The sequence below is a fragment of the Rattus norvegicus genome, chromosome 3 (genome assembly GCF_021556685.1).
Source record: "Rattus norvegicus strain SHRSP/BbbUtx chromosome 3, alternate assembly SHRSP_T2T, whole genome shotgun sequence".
NCBI lineage: Eukaryota > Metazoa > Chordata > Mammalia > Rodentia > Muridae > Rattus > Rattus norvegicus.
This window is the reverse complement of record NC_141536.1, coordinates 139021828-139043805: the sequence shown is the minus strand read 5'-3', so window position 1 is coordinate 139043805 and position 21978 is coordinate 139021828. Positions and strand designations below refer to the sequence as shown.

General features: G+C 42.0%; 2 pseudogenes; one reads left to right on the top strand and one right to left on the bottom strand.

Annotated features, from left to right (window-relative positions):
- Window positions 1–4796: 4796 nt before the first annotated feature.
- Window positions 4797–5435, top strand: LOC148006570 (sperm motility kinase 3A-like; annotated as a pseudogene).
- A 1354-nt stretch (window positions 5436–6789) lies between these two features.
- Window positions 6790–8005, bottom strand: LOC148006569 (galactokinase pseudogene; annotated as a pseudogene).
- Window positions 8006–21978: the final 13973 nt, after the last annotated feature.

The following is a 21978-nucleotide window of genomic DNA, read 5'->3' as shown; positions in this document are numbered from 1 at the left end:
ATGTTCCCTGAGCTGACACAGTACCACAGCTCTCTGTACCCAAATCCAGCCAAGAGAGAGCTGGTCTCTCAGGAGTGCTGACACACAGGCTTACAGGAGGATCAAGCCGCTGTCAGAGACAGCTAGACAAGCTAACACCAGAAATAACTAGATGTGGAGAGGTAAGTACAAGAACTGAAGCAACAGAAAGCGAGGCCACTTGGCATCATCAGAACCCAGTTCTCCCACCACAGCCAGCCCAAGATACCCCAAGACACTGGAAAAGCAAGATTCTGATTTAAAATCACATCTCATGATGACGTTAGAAGACTTTAAGAAGGACATATATAACTCCCTTAAAAAAAAAACACAGGACAATACAGGTAAAAAGGTAGAAGCCCTTAAAGAGGAAACACAAAAATTCCTTAAGGAATTACACAAAAACACAACCAAACAGGTGAAGGAATTGAACAAAACCATCCAGGATCTAAAAATGGAAATTGAAACAATAAAGAAATCACAAAGGGAGACAACCCCAGAGATAGAAAACCTAGGGAAGTGATGAGGAGTCTAGATACAATCATCACCAACAGAATACAAGAGATAGAAGAGAGAATATCAGGGGCAGAAGATACCATAGAAAACATTGACACAACAATCAAAGAAAATGCAAAAACACAAAGTGTCCAAGAAATCCAGGATACAATGAGAAAATCAAACCTAAGGATAATAGGTATAGAAGAGAGTGAAGATTCCCAAATTAATGGGCCAGTAAAACATCTTCAACAAAATTATAGGAGAAAACTTCCCTATCCTAAATACAAGAAGCCTACAGAATTCCAATTAGATTGGACCAGAAAAGAAATTCCTTTCATCCCATAATACTCAAAACACCAAATGCACTAAACAAAGAAAGAATATTAAAAGCAGTAAGGGGAAAAGGTCAGGTAACATATAAAGGCAGACCTCTGAATTACACCAGACTTCTCAACAGAGACTATGCAAGGTAGAAGATCCTGGGCAAATGTTGTATAGACCCTAAGAAAACACAAATGCCAACCCATGCTGCTATATCCAGGAAAACTCTCAAGTGACATAGAAGGAAAAACCAAGAAATTCCATGACAAAACTAAATTTACACAATATATTCCCACAAATCCAGCCCTACAAAGGATAATAAATGAAAAACTCCAATACAAGAATGGGAACTAACCCAAAAAAAAAGATAACCATACAAACACAATTCTATCTTCGACAACAAAAATAATAAGAATTAATAATCATTGGTCCCTAATATCTCTCAACATCAATAGACTGAATTCTCCAATAAAAAGACATAGACTAACAGACTGCATAAATAAACAGGATCCAGCATTTTGTTGCATACAGGAAATGCACCTCAGTGACAAAGACAGATACTTACTCAGAGTAAGAGGGAGGGAATTTTTTTTCAAAACAAATGGTTCCAACAAACAAGCTGGAATAGCCATTATAATACCAAATAAAATTGAATTTCAACTAAAAGTTATCATAAGAGATAACTCAGGACACTTCATATTCATCAAAGGAAAAGTCCAAAATTAATTCTTAATTTTGAATATATATGCTCCAAATGCAAGGGCACCAACATTCATAAAAGAAAATTTACTAAAGCTCAAAGCACACATTGCAACTCAAACAATAATAGGGGGTGACTTCAATACCCCACTCTTATCAATGTAGAGATTCGACTCAATTCTTCATAGAATTAGAAAGAGCAATTTGTAAATTCATTTGGAATAACAAAATCCCAGTGTAGCAAAAACTTCTCCACAATTAAAAAACCTCTGGAGAAAATCACCATCCTTAACCTCAAGCTGTATTACAGACCAATAGTGATAAAAACTGTATCGTATTGGTACGGAGACAGGCAGATAGATCAATGGAATATAGAACTGAGGACAAAAAATAAACCCACACACCTATGGTCACGTGATCTTTGCCAAAGGAACAAAAAACAGCCAGTAGGAAAAGAAATAGCATTTTCAACAAATGGTGTAGAATCATCTGGAGATCAGCATGTAGAAGAATGCAAATAGATCCATTCTTATTGCCTCGGACAAAGCTCAAGGACAAGTAGATCAAGGACCTCCACATAAAACCAAATACACTCAAACTAATAAAAGAGAAAGTGGGGAAGAGCCTCAAACACATGAGCACAGGGAAAATTTTCCTGAACAGAACATCAATGGCTTATGTTCTAAGATCAAGAATCGACAAATGGGACCTCAAAAAAATTGCAAAGCTTCGGTCAGACAAAGATCCACTGTCATTAGGACAAAATGGGAACCAAGAGATTGGAGAAAGATCTTTATCTATCTTACATCTGATAGAGGGCTAACAACCAATATATCCAAAGAACACAAGAAGTTAGACTTCAGAAGAAAAAATAACCCTACCAAAAATGGATTATTGAGCTGAACAAAGACTCTCAATTAAGGAATATAGAATACCAAAGAAGCACATAAAGAAATGTTCAACAACCTTAGCCATCAGGGAAATGCAAATCAAAAGAACCCTAAGATTCTACCCCACACCTGTCAAAATGATTAAGATCAAAAACTCAGGTTACATCAGATGCTTGTTAGGATATGGAGAAAGAGGAACAATCCTCCATTTTTAATTGGATTGCAAGCTGGTGCAACCACTCTTAAAATCAGTCTGGTGGTTCCTCAAAAGTTGAACATAGGACTTCCTGACTCAGCTATACCACTCCTAGGCATATACCCAAAAGATGCTCCAACATATAACAAGGACACATGCTCCACTATGTTCATAGTGGCCTCATTGATAATAGCCGGACACTGAAAAGAACCCAGAAGCCCTTCCACAGAGGAAAGGATACTGAAAATATGGTACATTTACGCAATGGAATACTACTCAGCTCTTAAAAACAATGACTCCATGAAATTCACAGGCAAATGAATGGAACTCGAAAATGTCAACCTGAGTGAGGTAACCCAATCACAATACAACACGCAAGATATGCACTCAGTGATAAGTGAATATTAGTCCCAAAGCTTGGAATACCCAAGACACAATTTACATACATTCTGAAGATCAAGAAGAAAGACCAAAGTATGGATGCCTGACATAGCTGTCTTCTGAGAGGCTCTGCCAGAGCCTGACAAACACAGAGGCAGATGCTTGCAGCTAACCACTGAACTGAGAATGAGATCCACATTGAAGGAGTTAAGAGAAAGGACTGAAAGAGCTGATAGGATTTGCAATCCCGTAAGAACAATAAAAATATGAACCAACCATAACTCCTTGAGTTCCCGGGGACTAAACCACCATCCCAAGAGTACACAGGGATGGATCTATGGCTCTACCTGCATATGTAGAAGAGGATGCCTTTGTCAGGCATCAATTGAAGGAGGGGCCCTTGGTCCTGTCAAGGCTTGGTGCCCCAGTGTAGGGTAATGTCAGAATGGGGAGGTGGGAGGTAGTAGGTGGGTGGAGGTGCACCGTCACAAAAGCAGAGGAAATGGGGATAGAGAGTTTCTGGAGGGGAAACCAGGAAATGGAATAACATTTGAAATGTAAAAAAAAAAATCCAATAACAGAAATAAATGTAAAACCAACTTGAGGTACAGCTACAGAAGCTGCCAAGCAACTGCACCTCCTTTTCTACCTCAGCCTGGGACCCCTGTGAGGTAACTCAGCAGGAACTGCCAGGGCAATGACACTTACCCTCCAGACTTTGCCTGCCATCAGAGTGAGGTAACACCACAGGGGCTGCCATGGGGGCAGACGTCCTTTCCACACTCCTGAAGAGCTCCATGACTGTGTCCCAGAACCTAAGCTGAAGCATCCTGTGGCCTGAAAGGACTTCCCATCCTGAACAATGGACCATGTGTAGGAACAAACCGGGTGAAGCAAGCAATTAAACCAAAAAACAAACCTGAGTAATCACTGAGCAAGAAAAGTCACCAGATCCTGAACAGAAAAGCCACCCAACTCTGATCTCCATAAGATCAGGACACAAAATTCCAGCAATCCTGATCTTGGAAATTTGTACCCTTAGAATTGTTTGCCCACTAGGAAATCCAATTTAACCCTTGACTGCTGTTCAATTTGCTGTTGCTTGTAATTGGTGCAGAGTCCCCACCCCAGATGTTTTTCTTCCCCCCAAACCTCCTATGTGAATTTTACTGTGCTTTTACACATCTGGTTGGAAACACACACACACACACACACACACACACACACACACACACACACACACACACACACACTGCTTTCCCTTCATAATAGATGTCTTAGGTAAGTTCATCAATGTGTTCTCCTTTGAAATGGGGATCCTTGTTCTCCTGTAGAATTTGTTGTCTTCCATTGTCCTTGCTTTCTTTCTGCTCTGAGCTTCTTCCTTCTTTCCATCCACTGTGTTTGTCTCTGGTTTGTTCTGGTTTCCCTGTGCCCTGGAGCCACAGCCAGACTCTTCTTTGGAGGTATCTCTGACTTTTAATCTTAGAATCTCTAGTAGTCAGCTTTGCTAGAAGAAATTTTAATTTGTGTTTCCTGCCAACTATCCTCACTGTAGTTCCTGGTGACTCTGACCAAGAGGACGGAAGTGTGACGATGTCGATAGAACTCAAGGCCAGTTACAAGGAAAGGAACACCCTGGTACTGGATTACTACATCCTGGCACCCTAGATGAAGATTCCTTTGAACAAGGCAAAGTGGCTCTCTACCTTCTGACTCAGACTCTGGTAGCCATCAAGATATTGGAAAAGATCACAAGTATAGACTTATTAGTCATCTCTGAGATTGACCTCATGAAATTAGTATACCATAGTCCCATAATATAGCTTCTACAGGTCATTGAGACCTTGTGATGGAATATGCAACCCAGGGATCCCTGCGGAACTACATCAACAAGTATGGGCGTCTGCAAGAGGAAGAGGCACGTAGCATATTTAGGGAGCTCTGTCCATCAGCTATATCCATAGTCAGAATATTGCCCACCCTGACTTCAAGGCTGAGAACATCTTACTGGATTGGGAGGGGCATGTGAAACTCACTGACTTTTGTTTACATAAAAGATTGGCCTCTGAGGAAAAGTTCAAGGGCTTTTGTGGCACAGCACAATACTGTGCTCCTCAAGTGTTCTGTCACACACCATGTGATGTCCTTCCAACTGACATATTGAGCCTAGGACTCCTATTATATTATTTATATTATATATATATTTTCCTCCCATTCAGAGAAATCAAAAGATTGCTTTCCAAGATAAAGAAAGAAATCCTATCCTGGAGCTGCTGGACCCCATATCACCTCTCCCCAGAGCTTCAAGACCTATTGAAGAGATTAATGAAAATAGACCCCACGATGAGACCATCCATCAAAGATATAATGACACACCTATGGCTGTGCCATGTTCCAGACACATTGAGTTCCTCAGAGGAAATTCCTAGAGAACCAGAGCCCAACATTGCCTTTGGGATGTTTGTGATTGGATACAGCATTCAAGAACTCAGATATACTTTGAGGGAGTGGAAGTATAGTCATGCCATGGCAACATACTTGACTATCAGAAGGGAGTCGACCTAGCAACTGAATCACTATGGAGGCCAGGGTGGTACACTGGACCCTACAACAGCTTCCAACCTTCCTCTGCCTGCAAGGAGGTTAACCAGTGCCCTGAGCCTTCCTACCTTCTCTTTCTCTGAGGTGCTTCGAAATGGGGGTAAAGGGTGTAAGAGGAGGCACAGTATGCCTCCCTCCCTTTTTTCAATTAAGAATAGCTTCCTAGAAAACACCTCCCCACTGCAGGGGCTTATGCCTCACTTCGGAAAAGGGACATTCAGGCAGAATGAGGGCAGCATCAATTCCACAATTTCATCATCAAGGAAAGGAAATGCAACAAAAACTACAACAACAACAACAACAACAACAACAACAACAACAACAATGACATCATCAGGAACCACTTGTTCACATCCTCACAAAAGTCAACCTTTGAAAACACACAAGATGTGGTCACTGAAAGCTCTGAGTCCTCAGAGACAAATTGCAGCATGTCCTCTTGGGAGTCCAAGACCAGAAGCCTCTTCCTCAGTAAGAAGATACAGGAAGAGAATCCAGGCAAGTAATTCTTAGAAGACAGCACCTGGGCCTCCAGGGAAACAGACCATCAGGAGCAACTACGAAGGCAGTGCCAGGGTATGCCCAGGGTCTCTCTGAGCAGGTTAGGCTGGAAGGGCATGAAGAAGATGATTCCCAAATCCTTAAGAAGATTGTCTTGCTGCCTCCAAGTGACAAATATCAAAATCATGGCAGCCACTGTAGAGTGCTTCAGAGACACAGGCTAAGTCAATTAGCTGGGATGTGATGGGAAAGGATACACTCTGGTTCTTTCTTCCATTAAAATAACCTCAGCATTCACATTGAGGAGTTTGGTGACATTGTATCTATCATGGCAGAGAGAAAATCCCATCCTTTCCCCTCTCCTATGACCAGTCCTCCAAAACTTGAGCTACCTGTAGACAGCAGAAGATAGTGGCCCAATGCTAGGCAAGGATGCTGGAGACGGTTGGAAAGGGATCCATGGTGCACTCAGGAAGGATCAGCCTGAGGGCCCATGTCAACACAGGACCAGCACAGCCAACCATAAGTCTGGCCGATTTCTACTAAGATTTCTTTTCCTTTTCTTTTTCTTTTCCTTTTTCTTTTTCAACACCGTAAACGGCACATGTTTATTAAACACCCAGACACAGGAGGAGGATGCCTGATTCAGGGCTGAAGTACCCACCAGCTGCCTCTGCCTAATGCCTGTGGTTATATAAGTCACAGGGACACCTCACAAACTCAGCACCTGCGCTCCATCGGCAGCATGAGAGAGGTAGAAGGTGGCTGTCCCACTTTCCTGCTCCTGTAAGTGATGCTTGACAAGGGGGGCAGCAGAGGCCTCCAGCAATGTGACAGTGCAGCCACCAAAGCTAAGGCCTGTCATGCAATTGCCATAAATCCCAGGTACAGAGAGCGAGTCCTCAACTAATCGGTCCAGCTCGGGACAGCTCACGCCATAGACATCCCTGAGTGAATAGTGACTGTCCACCATGAGACCCCAAAGTCCCTGAGTCTCATCGATTTAGAGCAGTTGCTGCGTGGCCTGTTATCCAGATCTCACCTACTACATGTAAGGGCTGCCAGAAGCCCTCCTTGCTCATCAGCTCTCTGCCTGCCTCAAGCTCCTCCATCCGCACCTCTAGAAGGCTCACCTTGCCCAGGGCCTGGGCCATTTCTTCATACTGGCGTCAATGAATCTGGTACTTGCTGGAGCCCAAGGAATGGCGGACATTGGAGTTCGTGGTGAGCACAGCCAGCTTAGGGTCTGATAGTGACACCACGCTCTTTTCCATGGACCTGCAGTCAATGAGTAGCAAATAGCCTTTCTGCCCCAGCAGTGCGATGAGTTGGTTCATGACGCTACAGGGCACCCCAGCGAAGCTGTGCTCAGTCCTTTGACTAACCCGGGCCCGGGTTGCTATTGCCAGTGAGTCTGGGCAGAGCTGCTGGAGGAAGGTGTATGTGGCGACTTCCAGAGAAGCTGAGCTGGAAAGTCTACCCCACCCTACCCCAGGGACACTGAGCTGACCTCCACTGCATTGAAACCAGAGAGGGACAAAAGCTGGGTAATATTGAATCACTCCCTTGACATAATTGTCTCACTGTGGGATTCAAAGCTCCAAGGACCACTGAGCTGAGGTCAGTGGGAATAGCAGTTGCTGGGGTTCTTCTTCATCTTTGGAAACGGTGAGGAGAGAAAGAAGCCCATCTGCCCGCGGGCTCCAACCAGCAAGTTCACAAGCTCCAGAGCCATGGGCAGTCCCAGGACCTGGTTGTAGTCCCTGTACTCCTCGTTGTGGTTGACATGGCCAGGCGCCAACACTGCCAGCACTTGCTCGGCTCCTAACTCGTCCATGAAGGCCCGCCAGACCCTGGCCAGCACCTCCACCATCCAGGGCAGTCTCCAAACAGCCATGATGCTCATCTGCAGCTGACTCACCGCCCGGCGGGAAGCTGGGGTTCTACTAAGATTTATGTGTCTGTTGCGAGTGCTGTCAGAGACCCTGTGGTCCCTGGAGGATGATAGCAGAGGGTGGAGAGGAGCCTGCTGAGGATGCACACAGGAGCAGGGAGGAGAGATCCAGGAATTTCAGGTGGCTGTGTGTTAGTCAGGGAGAAGCTCTGTCCATATCTCAAGCTTAAACGAGAGGCACAATGTTTTTCCCTGAAGTCTGAAGGATGAATCAGAGAAGAAAGTCTGGGTGGTGTTCCTTCTGCCTATCCCATAGAGGAGCTCCACACTGGGCAGCCGTCAAACAATAGCTGTGGTCCAGTGCACTGCTCTTCACAGCATTCAGAAGCTTGGAAAAAAGCATCCATGGAGCACTGGTGATTACCAAGGCAACTGAGAATAAACGCCAGGGTACAGAGAACCCTCGTGTACAGTGAGGACGTCAGCTCAGCTGCCTGTCTTCAGGTGTACCTGTGAGCTGAGAAGACAGTGGTCCTGGAGGCAGAGGAAGGAACCCAGAGGAACATGTTCCATGTGTCCGAAAGATATGCATGACCAGGTTAAGGCAGCAACAAAACTGAGAAGCAGTAAAAGTGCATCTGGAGTCCCAAGTGAATTCAGAGGGGCAGAGACTGCTCAGCCCCACAGCTCTGCTGCAGTCCTCCATAGCATCCTGGGTAATGCTCAGATCCTGAGAGATATCCAGAGCCTTACAAAGCTACCAGCTCTAGTCTCTGGTTGTGCAGATTACATTCAAACTTGAGTCATTTGATGGGTATTCTTCATCTGGTGGGACACACACACACACACACACACACACACACACACACGCACACAGAGTGACTCACATACAAACAGACACACGCACAGTGGAGAATAATGAAGATTCCTTGAAGTGGAAGGAATCCTCAACAAACAAGGTAATTTCATATTTTGAGAGATGCCTTCTTCTGGAAATAATCCTCCAAGTTAGTTTTGTTTAGTCTCCACACCCTTCTGATACATCAATTCCCTATTCTACTGCTTTCTAGAAGTCATGGGAAGCCAGGATGTGCCTCGTTCCCCATTTTGGCCCAGAGGATGCAGTCCTGTGCAAGGTGAGGCTTAACTATGATCTGTCATTTGAGGAGATCCAAGATGAGGTCTGAAGTGCTTGCCTCTAGAGTCCAGAGAAGTTGCTGGTAAGAAGGATTGCATGGGCAGGGAAATGATGGTAAAATAGATGAGATCCCCTGATATGACAATGTGGGGTTTCCTCTGGGTAGCCCATTGTTATATGCCACATTCCCACCAAGTAGAAAGACCCAGAGAACCTCAAATATGTTAAAGAGGAACTGGATTCCTCTATCTCCTTACCCCACTCTATTGAAAATTGGTGTATATTGTTCAGATTTAACATAAAGGTGGTTAATGGCATGTGTATGTCCTTGCTCCCTGTGTAATCTCTGCTGCTGCTGCTGCTGCTGCTGCTGCTGCTGCTGCTGCTGCTGCTGCTGCTGCTGCTGCTGCTGCTTCATTGTTTTTTCCATTGAAGTCTGGGAAGGGCCAAGAGATTCTGAAGCCATTCAATCAGCATTCAAAAGCCGTGTGCTCATCAAACTACAGAACACACCAGTAACATCGCTCAACACAGAACAAGGCTTGCAGCCAGCCTCACCTGCAGCGATGTGGGAAATGGCCACCTTTTTGAGCACAGAAAACCTGAGTGGAAGAGTACCACCCACAGCAGAGACATCACCTCATGCCTGCAGAAATGCTCAGTTCTCAAAGGACCCCACGTTTTAAAGCTGTGTCATTGCCGATATTAGGCATTGTGTGTCTGGGGGATTATTACCCTCCCATGATGTCGACAGAGAGTTGGACTGCATGCTCTGCCTGCAACAGAAGTGTTACCAAGAAACACACACAGCAACCTGGAATAACCCTCTGTTTCTGCAAAGGAAGGTTTACTATTTTGTCTTCAAAATAAATGTTGAGAGCTTCAGCTGCCCAATGCCTCCCCTAATTCTTGATACATCATCTCTTCCTACTAGTAGATGAACAGAACTGGCAATTCACGAGAATCTACCACATTCATTGCCTGCAGTACAGCTCTGACTTCTTATTGTTTTCCACTGGCTCATTTCCCTGATTTTACGCCAACATCTGCCAATCATTTTAGCATCTCTTTTTAGGTTGCCTAATTTCTTTTCCTTTTTTTATTGGATATTTTTATTTACATTTCAAATGTTATTCACTTAGCTGGTTTCCCGGACATAAGACCACCAACCAATCTCCCCTCCTCTTCTTGTGTAAGGGTGTTCCCTTTCCAACCACCTCTCTACTTCCTGCCCCTACCCCAACTTTCCCCTACACTGCAGGGTCCAGCCGTGGCAGGACCAAAGGCTTCTCCTTCCATTGGTGCCCAACAAGGCCATCCTCTGCTATATATGCAGCTGGAGCCATGGGTCTGTTCGTGTCTAGTCTTTGGGTAGTGGTTTAGTCACTGGGACCTTTGGTTGGTTGGTATTGTTGTTCTTACTGGGTTGCAAATCCCTGCAATCCTTCAATCCTTTCTCTGACCCCTCCAAGGGGGACTCCATTCTCAGTTCAATGGTTTCCTGCTAGCATTCACACCTGTATTGGTCATGCTCTAGCTGTGCCTCTCAGGAGACAGCTATATCAGGCTCTGATCAGCATGCACTTGTTAGCTTCATCAATATTATCTAGTTTTGCTGGATATATACATATATATTGTTTTGCTGGAGATATATATATATATATATGTATATATATATATATGTATATATATATATATATATATATATATATATATATATATATATATATATATATATATAAGTTATATACCAATGTGGGGCAGGGTCTGAATGGCCATTCCTTCCATTTCTGCTCCAAACTTTGTCTACATATCCTGTTCTATGAATGTTTTTGTTACTTCTTTGAAGAAGTAGTAAAGCATCCCCACTTTGCTCATCCTTCTTTAGCTTCATGTGGTCTATGGATTATATCTTCGGTAATTCTAGCTTTTGGGCTAATATCCACTTATCAGTGAGTGCATACCATTTGTCTTTTTCTGTGATTGGGTTACTTCACTCAGGATGATATCTTCTAGTTCAATACATTTGCTTATGAATTTCATGAAGTCATTGTTTTTGATAGCTGAGTAGTACTCCGTTGTGTAGGTGTAACACATTTTCTGTATCCATTCTTCTGTTGAAGGGTATCTGGGTTCTTTACAGCTTCTAGCTTTTACAAAGACTACTATGAACATGGTGATGCATGTGTCTTTGTTTTATGCTGGAGCGGCCTTTGGGTATCTGCCCAGAAGTGATATAGCTGGGTCCTCAGGTAATGCAGTGTCCAGTTTTCAGAGGAATGTCCAGACTGATTTCCAGAGTGGTTGTACCAGTTTGCAATCCCACCAACAGTGGAGGAGTGGTCCCCTTTGTCCACATCCTCGCCAGAGTCTGTTGTCACCTGAGTTTTTGATCTTAGCCATTCTGACTGATATGAGGTGGAATCTCAGGGATGTTTCAATTTGCATTTCCCTGATGACTAAAGATGTTGAACATTTCTTTAGGTACTTCTCAGCCATTCGATATTCCTCATCTGAGAATTCTGTGTTTAGCTCTGTATCCCATTTTTTGTTTTTTCATTTATATTTGTTTATCTTTTATTGGATACTATTTTATTTACATTTCAAATGTTATTTCCTTTCCCGGTTTCCAGGACATTAGCCCCCTATGACATCCCCATCCCCTTCTTCTATAACGGTGTTCCCCTCCCCATCCAACCCCCTTTCCCCCACCTCCCCAACATTCCCCTACACTGGGGGTCCAACCTTAGCAGGACCAATGGCTTCTCCTTCTATTGGAGCCCAACAAGGCCATCCTCTGCTACCTATACAGCTGGAGCAATGGGTCAGTCTATGTATAGTTTTTGGGCAGTGGTTTAGTCCCTGGGCGCTCTGGTTGGTTGGCATTGTTGTTATTATGTTTTGCCAACCTCTTCAGCTCTTTCAATCCTTTTGTTAATTCCTCCAAGGCGGGTATAATTCTCAGATCAATGGTTTGCTGCTAGCATTCGCCTCTGTTTGACATGCTCTGGCTGTGTCACTCAGGAGAGATCTGTAACTGCTTCCTGTCGGCATGCACTTCTTAGCTTCATCAATCTTATCTAGTTTTGGTGGCTGTGTATGTGTGTGTGTGTGTGTGTGTGTGTGTGTGTGTGTGTGCCACATGTGGAGCAGGCTGTGAATGGCCAGTCCTTCTGCCTGTGCTCCAAATTTTGCCTCCATATCCCCTATTTCTGTTCTACCTTTTTGGAAGGAGTGAAGCATCTGCACTTTGGTCATCCTTCTTGAGCTGTGTGTAGTCTGGGTGATTGAAGCTTTTGGGCTAATATCCACTTATTAGTGAGTGCATACCATGTATGTTTTTCTGTGATTGGGTTACCTCATTCAGGATGATATTTTCTAGTTCAATCTATTTGCCTATGAATTTCATGAAGTCACTGTTATTGATAACTGTATAGTACTCCATTTTACCACAATTTCTGTATCCATTACATTGTTGAAGGGCATCTGGGCTCTTTTCAGCTTCTGGGTTTTAAATAAGGCTGGTATGATCATAGTGGAGCATGCGTGTTTACTGTATGTTGGAGCAGCTTTTGTGTATTTGTCCAGGAAAGATATAGCTGGGTCCTCATGTAGTGTAATGTCTAATTTTCTGAGGAACATCCAGACTGATTCCCAGAGTGACTGTACCAGTTTGAAATCCCACCAACAAATAAGGAGTGTTCCTCTTTCACCATATCCTCGTCAGCATCTGTTGTCACCTGTGTTTTTGATCTTAACGGTTCTGACTGGTGTGAAGTAGAATTGCAGGGTTGTTTTGATTTGTGTGTCCCTGATGACAAAGGATGTTGAACATTTCTTTAGCTACTTCTCAGCCATTTGATTTCCTCAGATGAGAACTCTTTGTTTATCTCTGTACCCCATTTTAATAGGGTTATTTGGCTCTCTGGAGTCAAACTCTTTGTATTCTTTGAATATTTTGGATATTAGCCCTGTATCAGATGGAGGATTGGTAAAGATCTTTTCCCAGTCTGTTGGTTGCCGTTTCATCCTAATGACGATATTCTTTGCCTTGCAGAAGTTTTGTCATTTTATGAGGTTCCGTTTGTTGATTCTTGCTCTTAGAACATAAGCCATTGATGTTTTCTTCAGGAAATTTTCCCCAGAGCCCATGTGATGGAGACTCTTACACACTTTTTCTTCTATCAGTTTGAGTGTATCTGGTTTTATATGGAAGTCCTTGATCTACTTGGATTTAAGCTTTGTACAGGGTGATAAGAATGGATCTATTTTCATTCTTCTACATGCTGACCTCCAGTTGAACCAGCACCATTTGTTGGAAATGCTATCTTTTTTTCCATTAAATGGTTTTAGCTCCTTTGTCACAGATCAAGTGAAAATAGATATATGGATTCATTTCTGGGTCTTCAATTCTATTCCACAGATCTATCTGCCTGTCTCTGTACAAATACCATACAGTTTTTTTTCTTTCTTTTTTTTGTTTTTTTTTTCATTTTTTGGGTTTTTTTGTTTGTTTGTTTGTTTGTTTTGTTGGTTGGTTGGTTTTTTATCGCTACTGGGCTGTAATACTGCTTGAGGTCAGGGATGGTGATTCCCCCAGAAGTTCTTTTATTCGCTCTCCTGGGTTTTTTGTTATTCCAAATGAATTAGCAAATTGCTATTTCTAACTCTATGGAGAATTGAGTTGGGATTTTGATGGGGATTGCATTGAATTTTTGGATTGTTTTTGACAAAATGTCCATTTTTACTATATTAACCCTGCCTATCCATGAGCATGGGTGGTCTTCCCATCTTCTGAGATGTTCCTCAATTTCTTTCTTCACAGACTTGAAATTTTTGTCATACAGATCTTTCACTTGCTTGGCTAGAGTCACAATGAGGTATTTTATATTATTTGGGACTATTTTGAAGGACTATTTGTCATTTTCCTAATTTCATTTTAACCTGTTTATTCTTTCAGTAGAGGAAGGCTACTGATTTGTTTCAGTTAATTTTATATCCACCCACTTTGCTGGATGTTTATCAGGTTGAGTAGTTCTCTGGTGGAACTTTTGTGGTCATTTAAGTATACTATCCTATCACCTGCAAATAGTGGTATTTTGTCTTCTTCCTTTCCAATTTGTATATCGTGTCTTCCTTTCATTGTCTGATTCCTGTGGATAGGACTTCGAGTACTATATTGAATAAGTAGGAAGAAAGTGAGCAGCCTTCTCTAATGGAATTGCTTCAAGGTTTTCTCCTTTTAGTTTAATGTTAGCTACTGGTTTGCTGTATATTGCTTTTACTATGTTTAGTTATGGGCCTTGAATTACTAATCTTTCCAACAGTTTCATCTTGAAGGAATGTTGAATTTTTGTCAAGTGCATTCTCAGCATGTAATGAAATGATTTTGTGGTTTTTTTCTTTGAGTTTGTTTATATAGTGGATTACATTGATGGATATCCACACATTGAACCATTCTTGATTCCCTGGTATGAAGCCTACTTGATCATGATGGATGATTGTTTTGATGTGTTATTGGATTCGGTTTGTAAGAATTCTATTGAGTATTTTTGCTTGATATTCCTAAGGTAAATTGGTCTGAAGTACTCTTTCTTTGTTGGGTATTTGTGTGGTTTAAGCATAAGCATAATTGTGGCTTCATTGAAAGGATTGGGTAGTACTCAGTCTGTTTCTATTTTGTGGAATAATTTGGACAGTATTGATATAAGGTCATCTATGAAGATCTGATAGAATTCTGCAGTAAACCCATCTGGTCCTGGACTCTTTTTGGTTGGGAGATTTTTAATAACCTTCTCTATTTCTTTAGGAGTTATGGGGTTGTTTAGATGGTTTATGTGATCCTATTTTAACTTTGGTACCTGGTATTTTGCTAGAAAATTGTCCATTTCCTCCAGATTTTCCAGTTTTGTTGAATATTGGCTTTTGTTTTAAGATCTAATGATTTTTTTAATTTCCTCAGATTCTGTTGATATGTCTCCCTTTGCATTTCTGATTTTCTTAATTTGGAAACTGTCTCATTGCCCTCTGGTTAATCTGACTAAGGGTTTATCTATCTTTTCTTTTCTCAAGGAACCAGCTCCTGGTTTTGTTGTTTCTTTGTATAGTCCCTTTTATTTCTCTTTTGTTGATTTCAGGCTTGAGTCTGATTATACCTTGTTTTCTACTCCTCTTGGGTATATTTGCTTCTTTTTGTTCTAGATCTTTTGGGTGTGCTGTCTAGCTGCTAATGTATGCTCTCTCCTTTTTCTTTTTGGAGGCAGTCAGAGCTAGGAGTTTTCCTCTTAGCACTCTTTTCATTGTGTCGTATAAGTTTGGGTATGCTGCGCCTTCATTTTCATTAAATTCTAAAAAAATCTTTAATTTCTTTCTTTAGTTCTTCTTTGCCCAATTTATCTTTGAGCAGAGTGTTGTTCAACTCCCATGTGTGTGAGTGCATTCTGTGTTTTTGCTTTTTTATTGAAGTCCAGCTTTATTCCATGGTGACCTGAGAGATGCATTGCATTATTTCAGTCTTCTTATTTCTGTTGAGGCCTGTTTTGTGACCAATTATATGGCCAATTTAGAGAAGATACCATGAGGTGCTGAGAAGAAGGTATACACTTTTGTTTTAGGATGAAATGTTCTATAAATATCTGTTAAATTCATTTGGTTCATCACTTCAGTGAAACTAACTGTTTATGTCTCTGTTTAATTTCTGTTTCCATGATCTGTCCATTGATGAGAGCAGGCAGGGTCTTCAAATCTCCTACTATTATTGTGTGAGATAAAAGACCTCTTTTATTTCGGACAGATCTGGGAACAGAAAGGTGCACCTTGGTTTGTGTGACCTGAAGCCTTCACTCAGGTTGCTTGGTGCAGAACAGTTAGTCTTACCTCTGCTCCCAGGTGTGTAGTCACTTCTGGCAGCTGGCTTTCAGTTTTTGGTGCAGGCAGAAACCCGAAGGATCCTGCCCCTGACTGCTCCTAGGTCACTGCGCCAGGAGAGCAAAGAGGGCACTAGGCAGTTTCCTCTTGGATCAGGAATGTGGGTAGAAAGTAGTTGTTTCCTCTGAGCTCTCAGGATTATTAGCACCTCTGAGGATCCAGCACTCTGCCCCCAGGATTTGGGTGCAGGGAACTGTGGGACTGGCTCAGTTTAGTTCCAGGGGCAGGCAGAGAAAATCAGGTTCCTGCCACTGACATGCTCCCACATTCCTGTATCTAGAGGCCACTAGCCAAGTTAATCTTGGTCCAGGAATTTGAGCAGGAGTGGCAGTCTCCCGCTGAGCTATCAGGATTGTCCTCACTTTTGGGAAGATTGCTCTATTCAATATTTTCCTCCTTTCTTGATTCTTTTCCTGAGCATATTCCTCTCTCAATTTACTTTTCTTGACGTAAATGTCAGAATCTCTTGGCACTGTCTTTCTCTGAAGCATGTTGCTAATGTGAAGGCAGGCTGGCCAGTAGTAACATCTTTTTCTGAATCCTGGGTGCTGTGCTGACAGATTTGTACCTCTTGCATTTTTGGCCCTAATTTGTAAAATTTTTCTTCCTATACATGTGTCCTGAACAACCATTCCACAGGTTCAAACCCTTATCATAAATGCATGTGTTGACATATTCACAAACATTTACTATGACTAGAATTTTTCTGTACTTTTTTCTTTACATGACTGGTGACTTCATTTCCTTAAGGAGTTGATAGCTTGAATATGTTCTCACGAGACATCTTTGGTGTGGAGAACCTTTGATCCAGTGTCACTCTCACACCCAGTCTATATCTCTCCTTCTGAAACAACAGGGAGGGGCCTAGTTGTGCATATCCTTCAGAGTGATCTTAACAAGCATGACACTTTTATTCAGAGGCCCCTCTATCTACTCCAGTTAAGAGCTTGTAGCCTGGGGCTGGTTGGATGGAATGTTCATTCATTCATTCATGAGATGACAGTGTTATAAGGGTCTGGGTGGATGTACTATACCCTTGAGATGAAACAAATTTCCTAGACCTAGGTCTATGCAGAAAATGTAAAAGTTGCAAGCAAAGAGAGGTGGATGGCTGTTGTGGGGAATACATGGTACAATAATAAACTGAAACTTTATTTGAACACACAAATAGTCCCCAGAGGGTCGTAGAAGAAACTGCAGACAGAAGTGGCTGTCCTTTTCTCTCCAACTAATCTTTAATATGCTCTAAAGTACCTCTGTTCCTTCTACACATGAGAATGGTTCATAGATAATGAACATTACCTAAAGGGAAGAAGTTTGAGCTCTGTGGATACTACTACACTCATATGACCTCATGGATTCATTGGTGTTCATTCTTGATAGAAGCCTGATATTTGGTCATCATGTAGTTGACACCTAGGATACTAGACCTGTCCAGGGGTTGGGCAGTGTGTGGGTCTGACATGTATTCTGCTTAAAATTTTCATAAATATGATAGTGCCCCACAGATCCTGATCTGCCTTATGCACAGACTAAGTCCCATCTCCATAGATATATATCGTCTCTGATGTGGTGATAGGGCATGGATAATTTCTCCAACATGGAGGTACAATATGGTGGCCCCTGGCTATTGATCACTCCTGGAATATTCCACTTCTTTGGCTCCCCTGAGTGCGGTTCTCTTATGATATCTTTCTGCAGTCCCCTCATAGGTCACTCGTTTTGCCTTGAGGAAGTATGTGGCATCAGCCCTGCCTTGTACTAAAAATGGGCAGGACCCTATGTGCACTGGACACTTAAGAGGTCATGGCAAACAATAACAGTAAGAGATTTCAACACCCCATTCTCATCAATGGACAGATCATGGAAACAGAAATTAAACAGAGACATAGACAGACTAAGAGAAGTCATACCAAATGGACTTAAGAAATATTTATACAATATTCTATCCTAAAACAAAAGGATATACCTTCTTCTAACCACCTCATGGTACTTTCTCCAAAATTGAGCATATAATTGGTCATAAAACAGTCCTCAATAGATACAGAAAGATAGAAATAATACCATGCATCCTATCAGACCACCAGGGGGTAAAGCTGGTCTTCAACAACAATAAGGGAAGAACACCCACATATACATGGAAATTGAACAATGCTCTACTCAATGATAACCTGGTCAAGGAAGAAATAAAGAAAGAAATTAAAGACTTCTCAGAATTTAATGAAAAATGAAGATATGATATTCCCGAACTTATGAGACACAATGAAAGCTGTGCTAAGAGGAAAACTCATAGCTCTGACTGCCTGCAGAAAGAAACAGGAAAGAGCATATGTCAGCAGCTTGACAACACATCTAAAAGCTCTAGAACAAAAAGAAGCAAATGCACCCAGGAGGAGTAGAAGGCAGGAAATAATCAAACTCAGAGCTGAAATCAACCAAGTAGAAACAAAAAGGACCATAGAAAGAATCAACAGAACCAAAAGTTGGTTCTTTGAGAAAATCAATAAGATAGATAAACACTTAGCCAGACTAACGAGAGGACGCAGAGAGTGTGTCCAAATTAACAAATCAGAAATGAGAAGGGAGACATGACTACAGATTCAGAGGAAATTCAAAAAATCATCAGATCCTACTATAAAAGCCTATATTCAACAAAACTTGAAAATTTGCAGGAAATGGACAATTTCCTAGACAGATCCCAGGTACTGAAGTTAAATCAGGAACAGATAAACCAGTTCAACAACCCCATAACTCCTAAGGAAATAGAAGCAGTTATTAAAGGTCTCCCAACCAAAAAGAGCCCAGGTCCAGACGGGTTTAGTGCAGAATTCTATCAGACCTTCATAGAAGACCTCATACCAATATTATCCAAACTATTCCACAAAATTGAAACAGATGGAGCATTACCGAATTCCTTCTATGAAGCCACAATTACACTTATACCTAAACCACACAAAGACCCAACAAAGAAAGAGAACTTCAGACCAATTTCCCTTATGAATATTGACGCAAAAATACTCAATAAAATTATGGCAAACCAAATCCATGAGCACATCAAAACAATCATCCACCATGATCAAGTAAGCTTCATCCCAGGCATGCAGGGATGGTTTAATATACGGAAAACCATCAACGTAATCCATTATATAAAGAAACTGAAAGAACAAAACCTCATGATCATTTCATTAGATGCTGAGAAAGCATTTGACAAAATTCAACACCCCTTCATGATAAAAGTCCTGGAAAGAATAGGAATTCAAGGCCCATACCTAAACATAGTAAAAGCCATATACAGCAAACCAGTTGCTAACATTAAACTAAATGGAGAGAAACTTGAAGCAATCCCACTAAAATCAGGGACTAGACAAGGCTGCCCACTCTCTCCCTACTTATTCAATATAGTTCTTGAAGTTCTAGCCAGAGCAATCAGACAACAAAAGGAGATCAAGGGGATACAGATCGGAAAAGAAGAAGTCAAAATATCACTATTTGCAGATGACATGATAGTATATTTAAGTGATCCCAAAAGTTCCACCAGAGAACTACTAAAGCTGATAAACAACTTCAGCAAAGTGGCTGGGTATAAAATTAACTCAAATAAATCAGTTGCCTTCCTCTATACAAAAGAGAAACAAGCCGAGAAAGAAATTAGGGAAACGACACCCTTCATAATAGACCCAAATAATATAAAGTACCTCGGTGTGACTTTAACCAAGCAAGTAAAAGATCTGTACAATAAGAACTTCAAGACACTGAGGAAAGAAATTGAAGAAGACCTCAGAAGATGGAAAGATCTCCCATGCTCATGGATTGGCAGGATTAATATAGTAAAAATGGCCATTTTACCAAAAGCAATCTACAGATTCAATGCAATCCCCATCAAAATACCAATCCAATTCTTCAAAGAGTTAGACAGAACAATTTGCAAATTCATCTGGAATAACAAAAAACCCAGGATAGCTAAAGCTATCCTCAACAATAAAAGGACTTCAGGGGGAATCACTATCCCTGAACTCAAGCAGTATTACAGAGCAATAGTGATAAAAACTGCATGGTATTGGTACAGAGACAGACAGATAGACCAATGGAATAGAATTGAAGACCCAGAAATGAACCCACACACCTATGGTCACTTGATTTTTGACAAAGGAGCCAAAACCATCCAATGGAAAAAAGATAGCATTTTCAGCAAATGGTGCTGGTTCAACTGGAGGGCAACATGTAGAAGAATGCAGATCGATCCATGCTTATCACCCTGTACAAAGCTTAAGTCCAAGTGGATCAAGGACCTCCACATCAAACCAGACACACTCAAACTAATAGAAGAAAAACTAGGGAAGCATCTGGAACACATGGGCACTGGAAAAAATTTCCTGAACAAAACACCAATGGCTTATGCTCTAAGATCAAGAATCGACAAATGGGATCTCATAAAACTGCAAAGCTTCTGTAAGGCAAAGGACACGGTGGTTAGGACAAAACGGCAACCAACAGATTGGGAAAAGATCTTTACCAATCCTACAACAGATAGAGGCCTTATATCCAAAATATACAAAGAACTCAAGAAGTTAGACCGCAGGGAAACAAATAACCCTATTAAAAAATGGGGTTCAGAGCTAAACAAAGAATTCACAGCTGAGGAATGCCGAATGGCTGAGAAACACCTAAAGAAATGTTCAACATCTTTAGTCAAAAGGGAAATGCAAATCAAAACAACCCTGAGATTTCACCTCACACCAGTGAGAATGGCTAAGATCAAAAACTCAGGTGACAGCAGATGCTGGCGAGGATGTGGAGAAAGAGGAACACTCCTCCATTGTTGGTGGGATTGCAGACTGGTAAAACCATTCTGGAAATCAGTCTGGAGGATCCTCAGAAAATTGGACACTGAACTGCCTGAGGATCCAGCTATACCTCTCTTGGGCATATACCCAAAAGATGCCTCAACATATAAAAGAGACACGTGCTCCACTATGTTCATCGCAGCCTTATTTATAATAGCCAGAAAATGGAAAGAACCGAGATGCCCTTCAACAGAGGAATGGATACAGAAAATGTGGTACATCTACACAATGGAATATTACTCAGCTATCAAAAACAACGAGTCTATGAAATTCGTAGGCAAATGGTTGGAACTGGAAAACATCATCCTGAGTGAGCTAACCCAATCACAGAAAGACATACATGGTATGCACTCATTGATAAGTGGCTATTAGCCCAAATGCTTGAATTACCCTAGATCCCTAGAACAATCGAAACTCAAGACGGATGATCAAAATGTGAATGCTTCACTCCTTCTTTAAATGAGGAAAAAGAATACCCTTGGCTGGGAAGGGAGAGGCAAAGATTAAAACAGAGACTGAAGGAACACCCATTCAGAGCTTGCCCCACAGGTGGCCCATACATATACAGCCACCCAATTGGACAAGATGGATGAAGCAAAGAAGTGCAGACCGACAGGAGCCGGATGTAGATCGCTCCTGAGAGACACAGCCAGAATACAGCAAATACAGAGGCGAATGCCAGCAGCAAACCACTGAACTGAGAATAGGTCCCCCGTTGAAGGAATCAGAGAAAGAACTGGAAGAGCTTGAAGGGGCTCGAGACCCCAAAAGTACAACAATGTCAAGAAACCAGAGCTTCCAGGGACTAAGCCACTACCTAAAGACTATATATGGACTGACCCTGGACTCTGACCCCATAGGTAGCAATGAATATCCTAGTAAGAGCACCAGTGGAAGGGGAAGCCCTGGGTCCTGCTAAGACTGAACCCCCAGTGAACTAGACTATGGGGGGAGGGCGGCAATGGGGGGAGGGTTGGGAGGGGAACACCCATAAGGAAGGGGAGGGGGGAGGGGGATTTTGCCCGGAAACCGGGAAAGGGAATAACACTTGAAATGTATATAAGAAA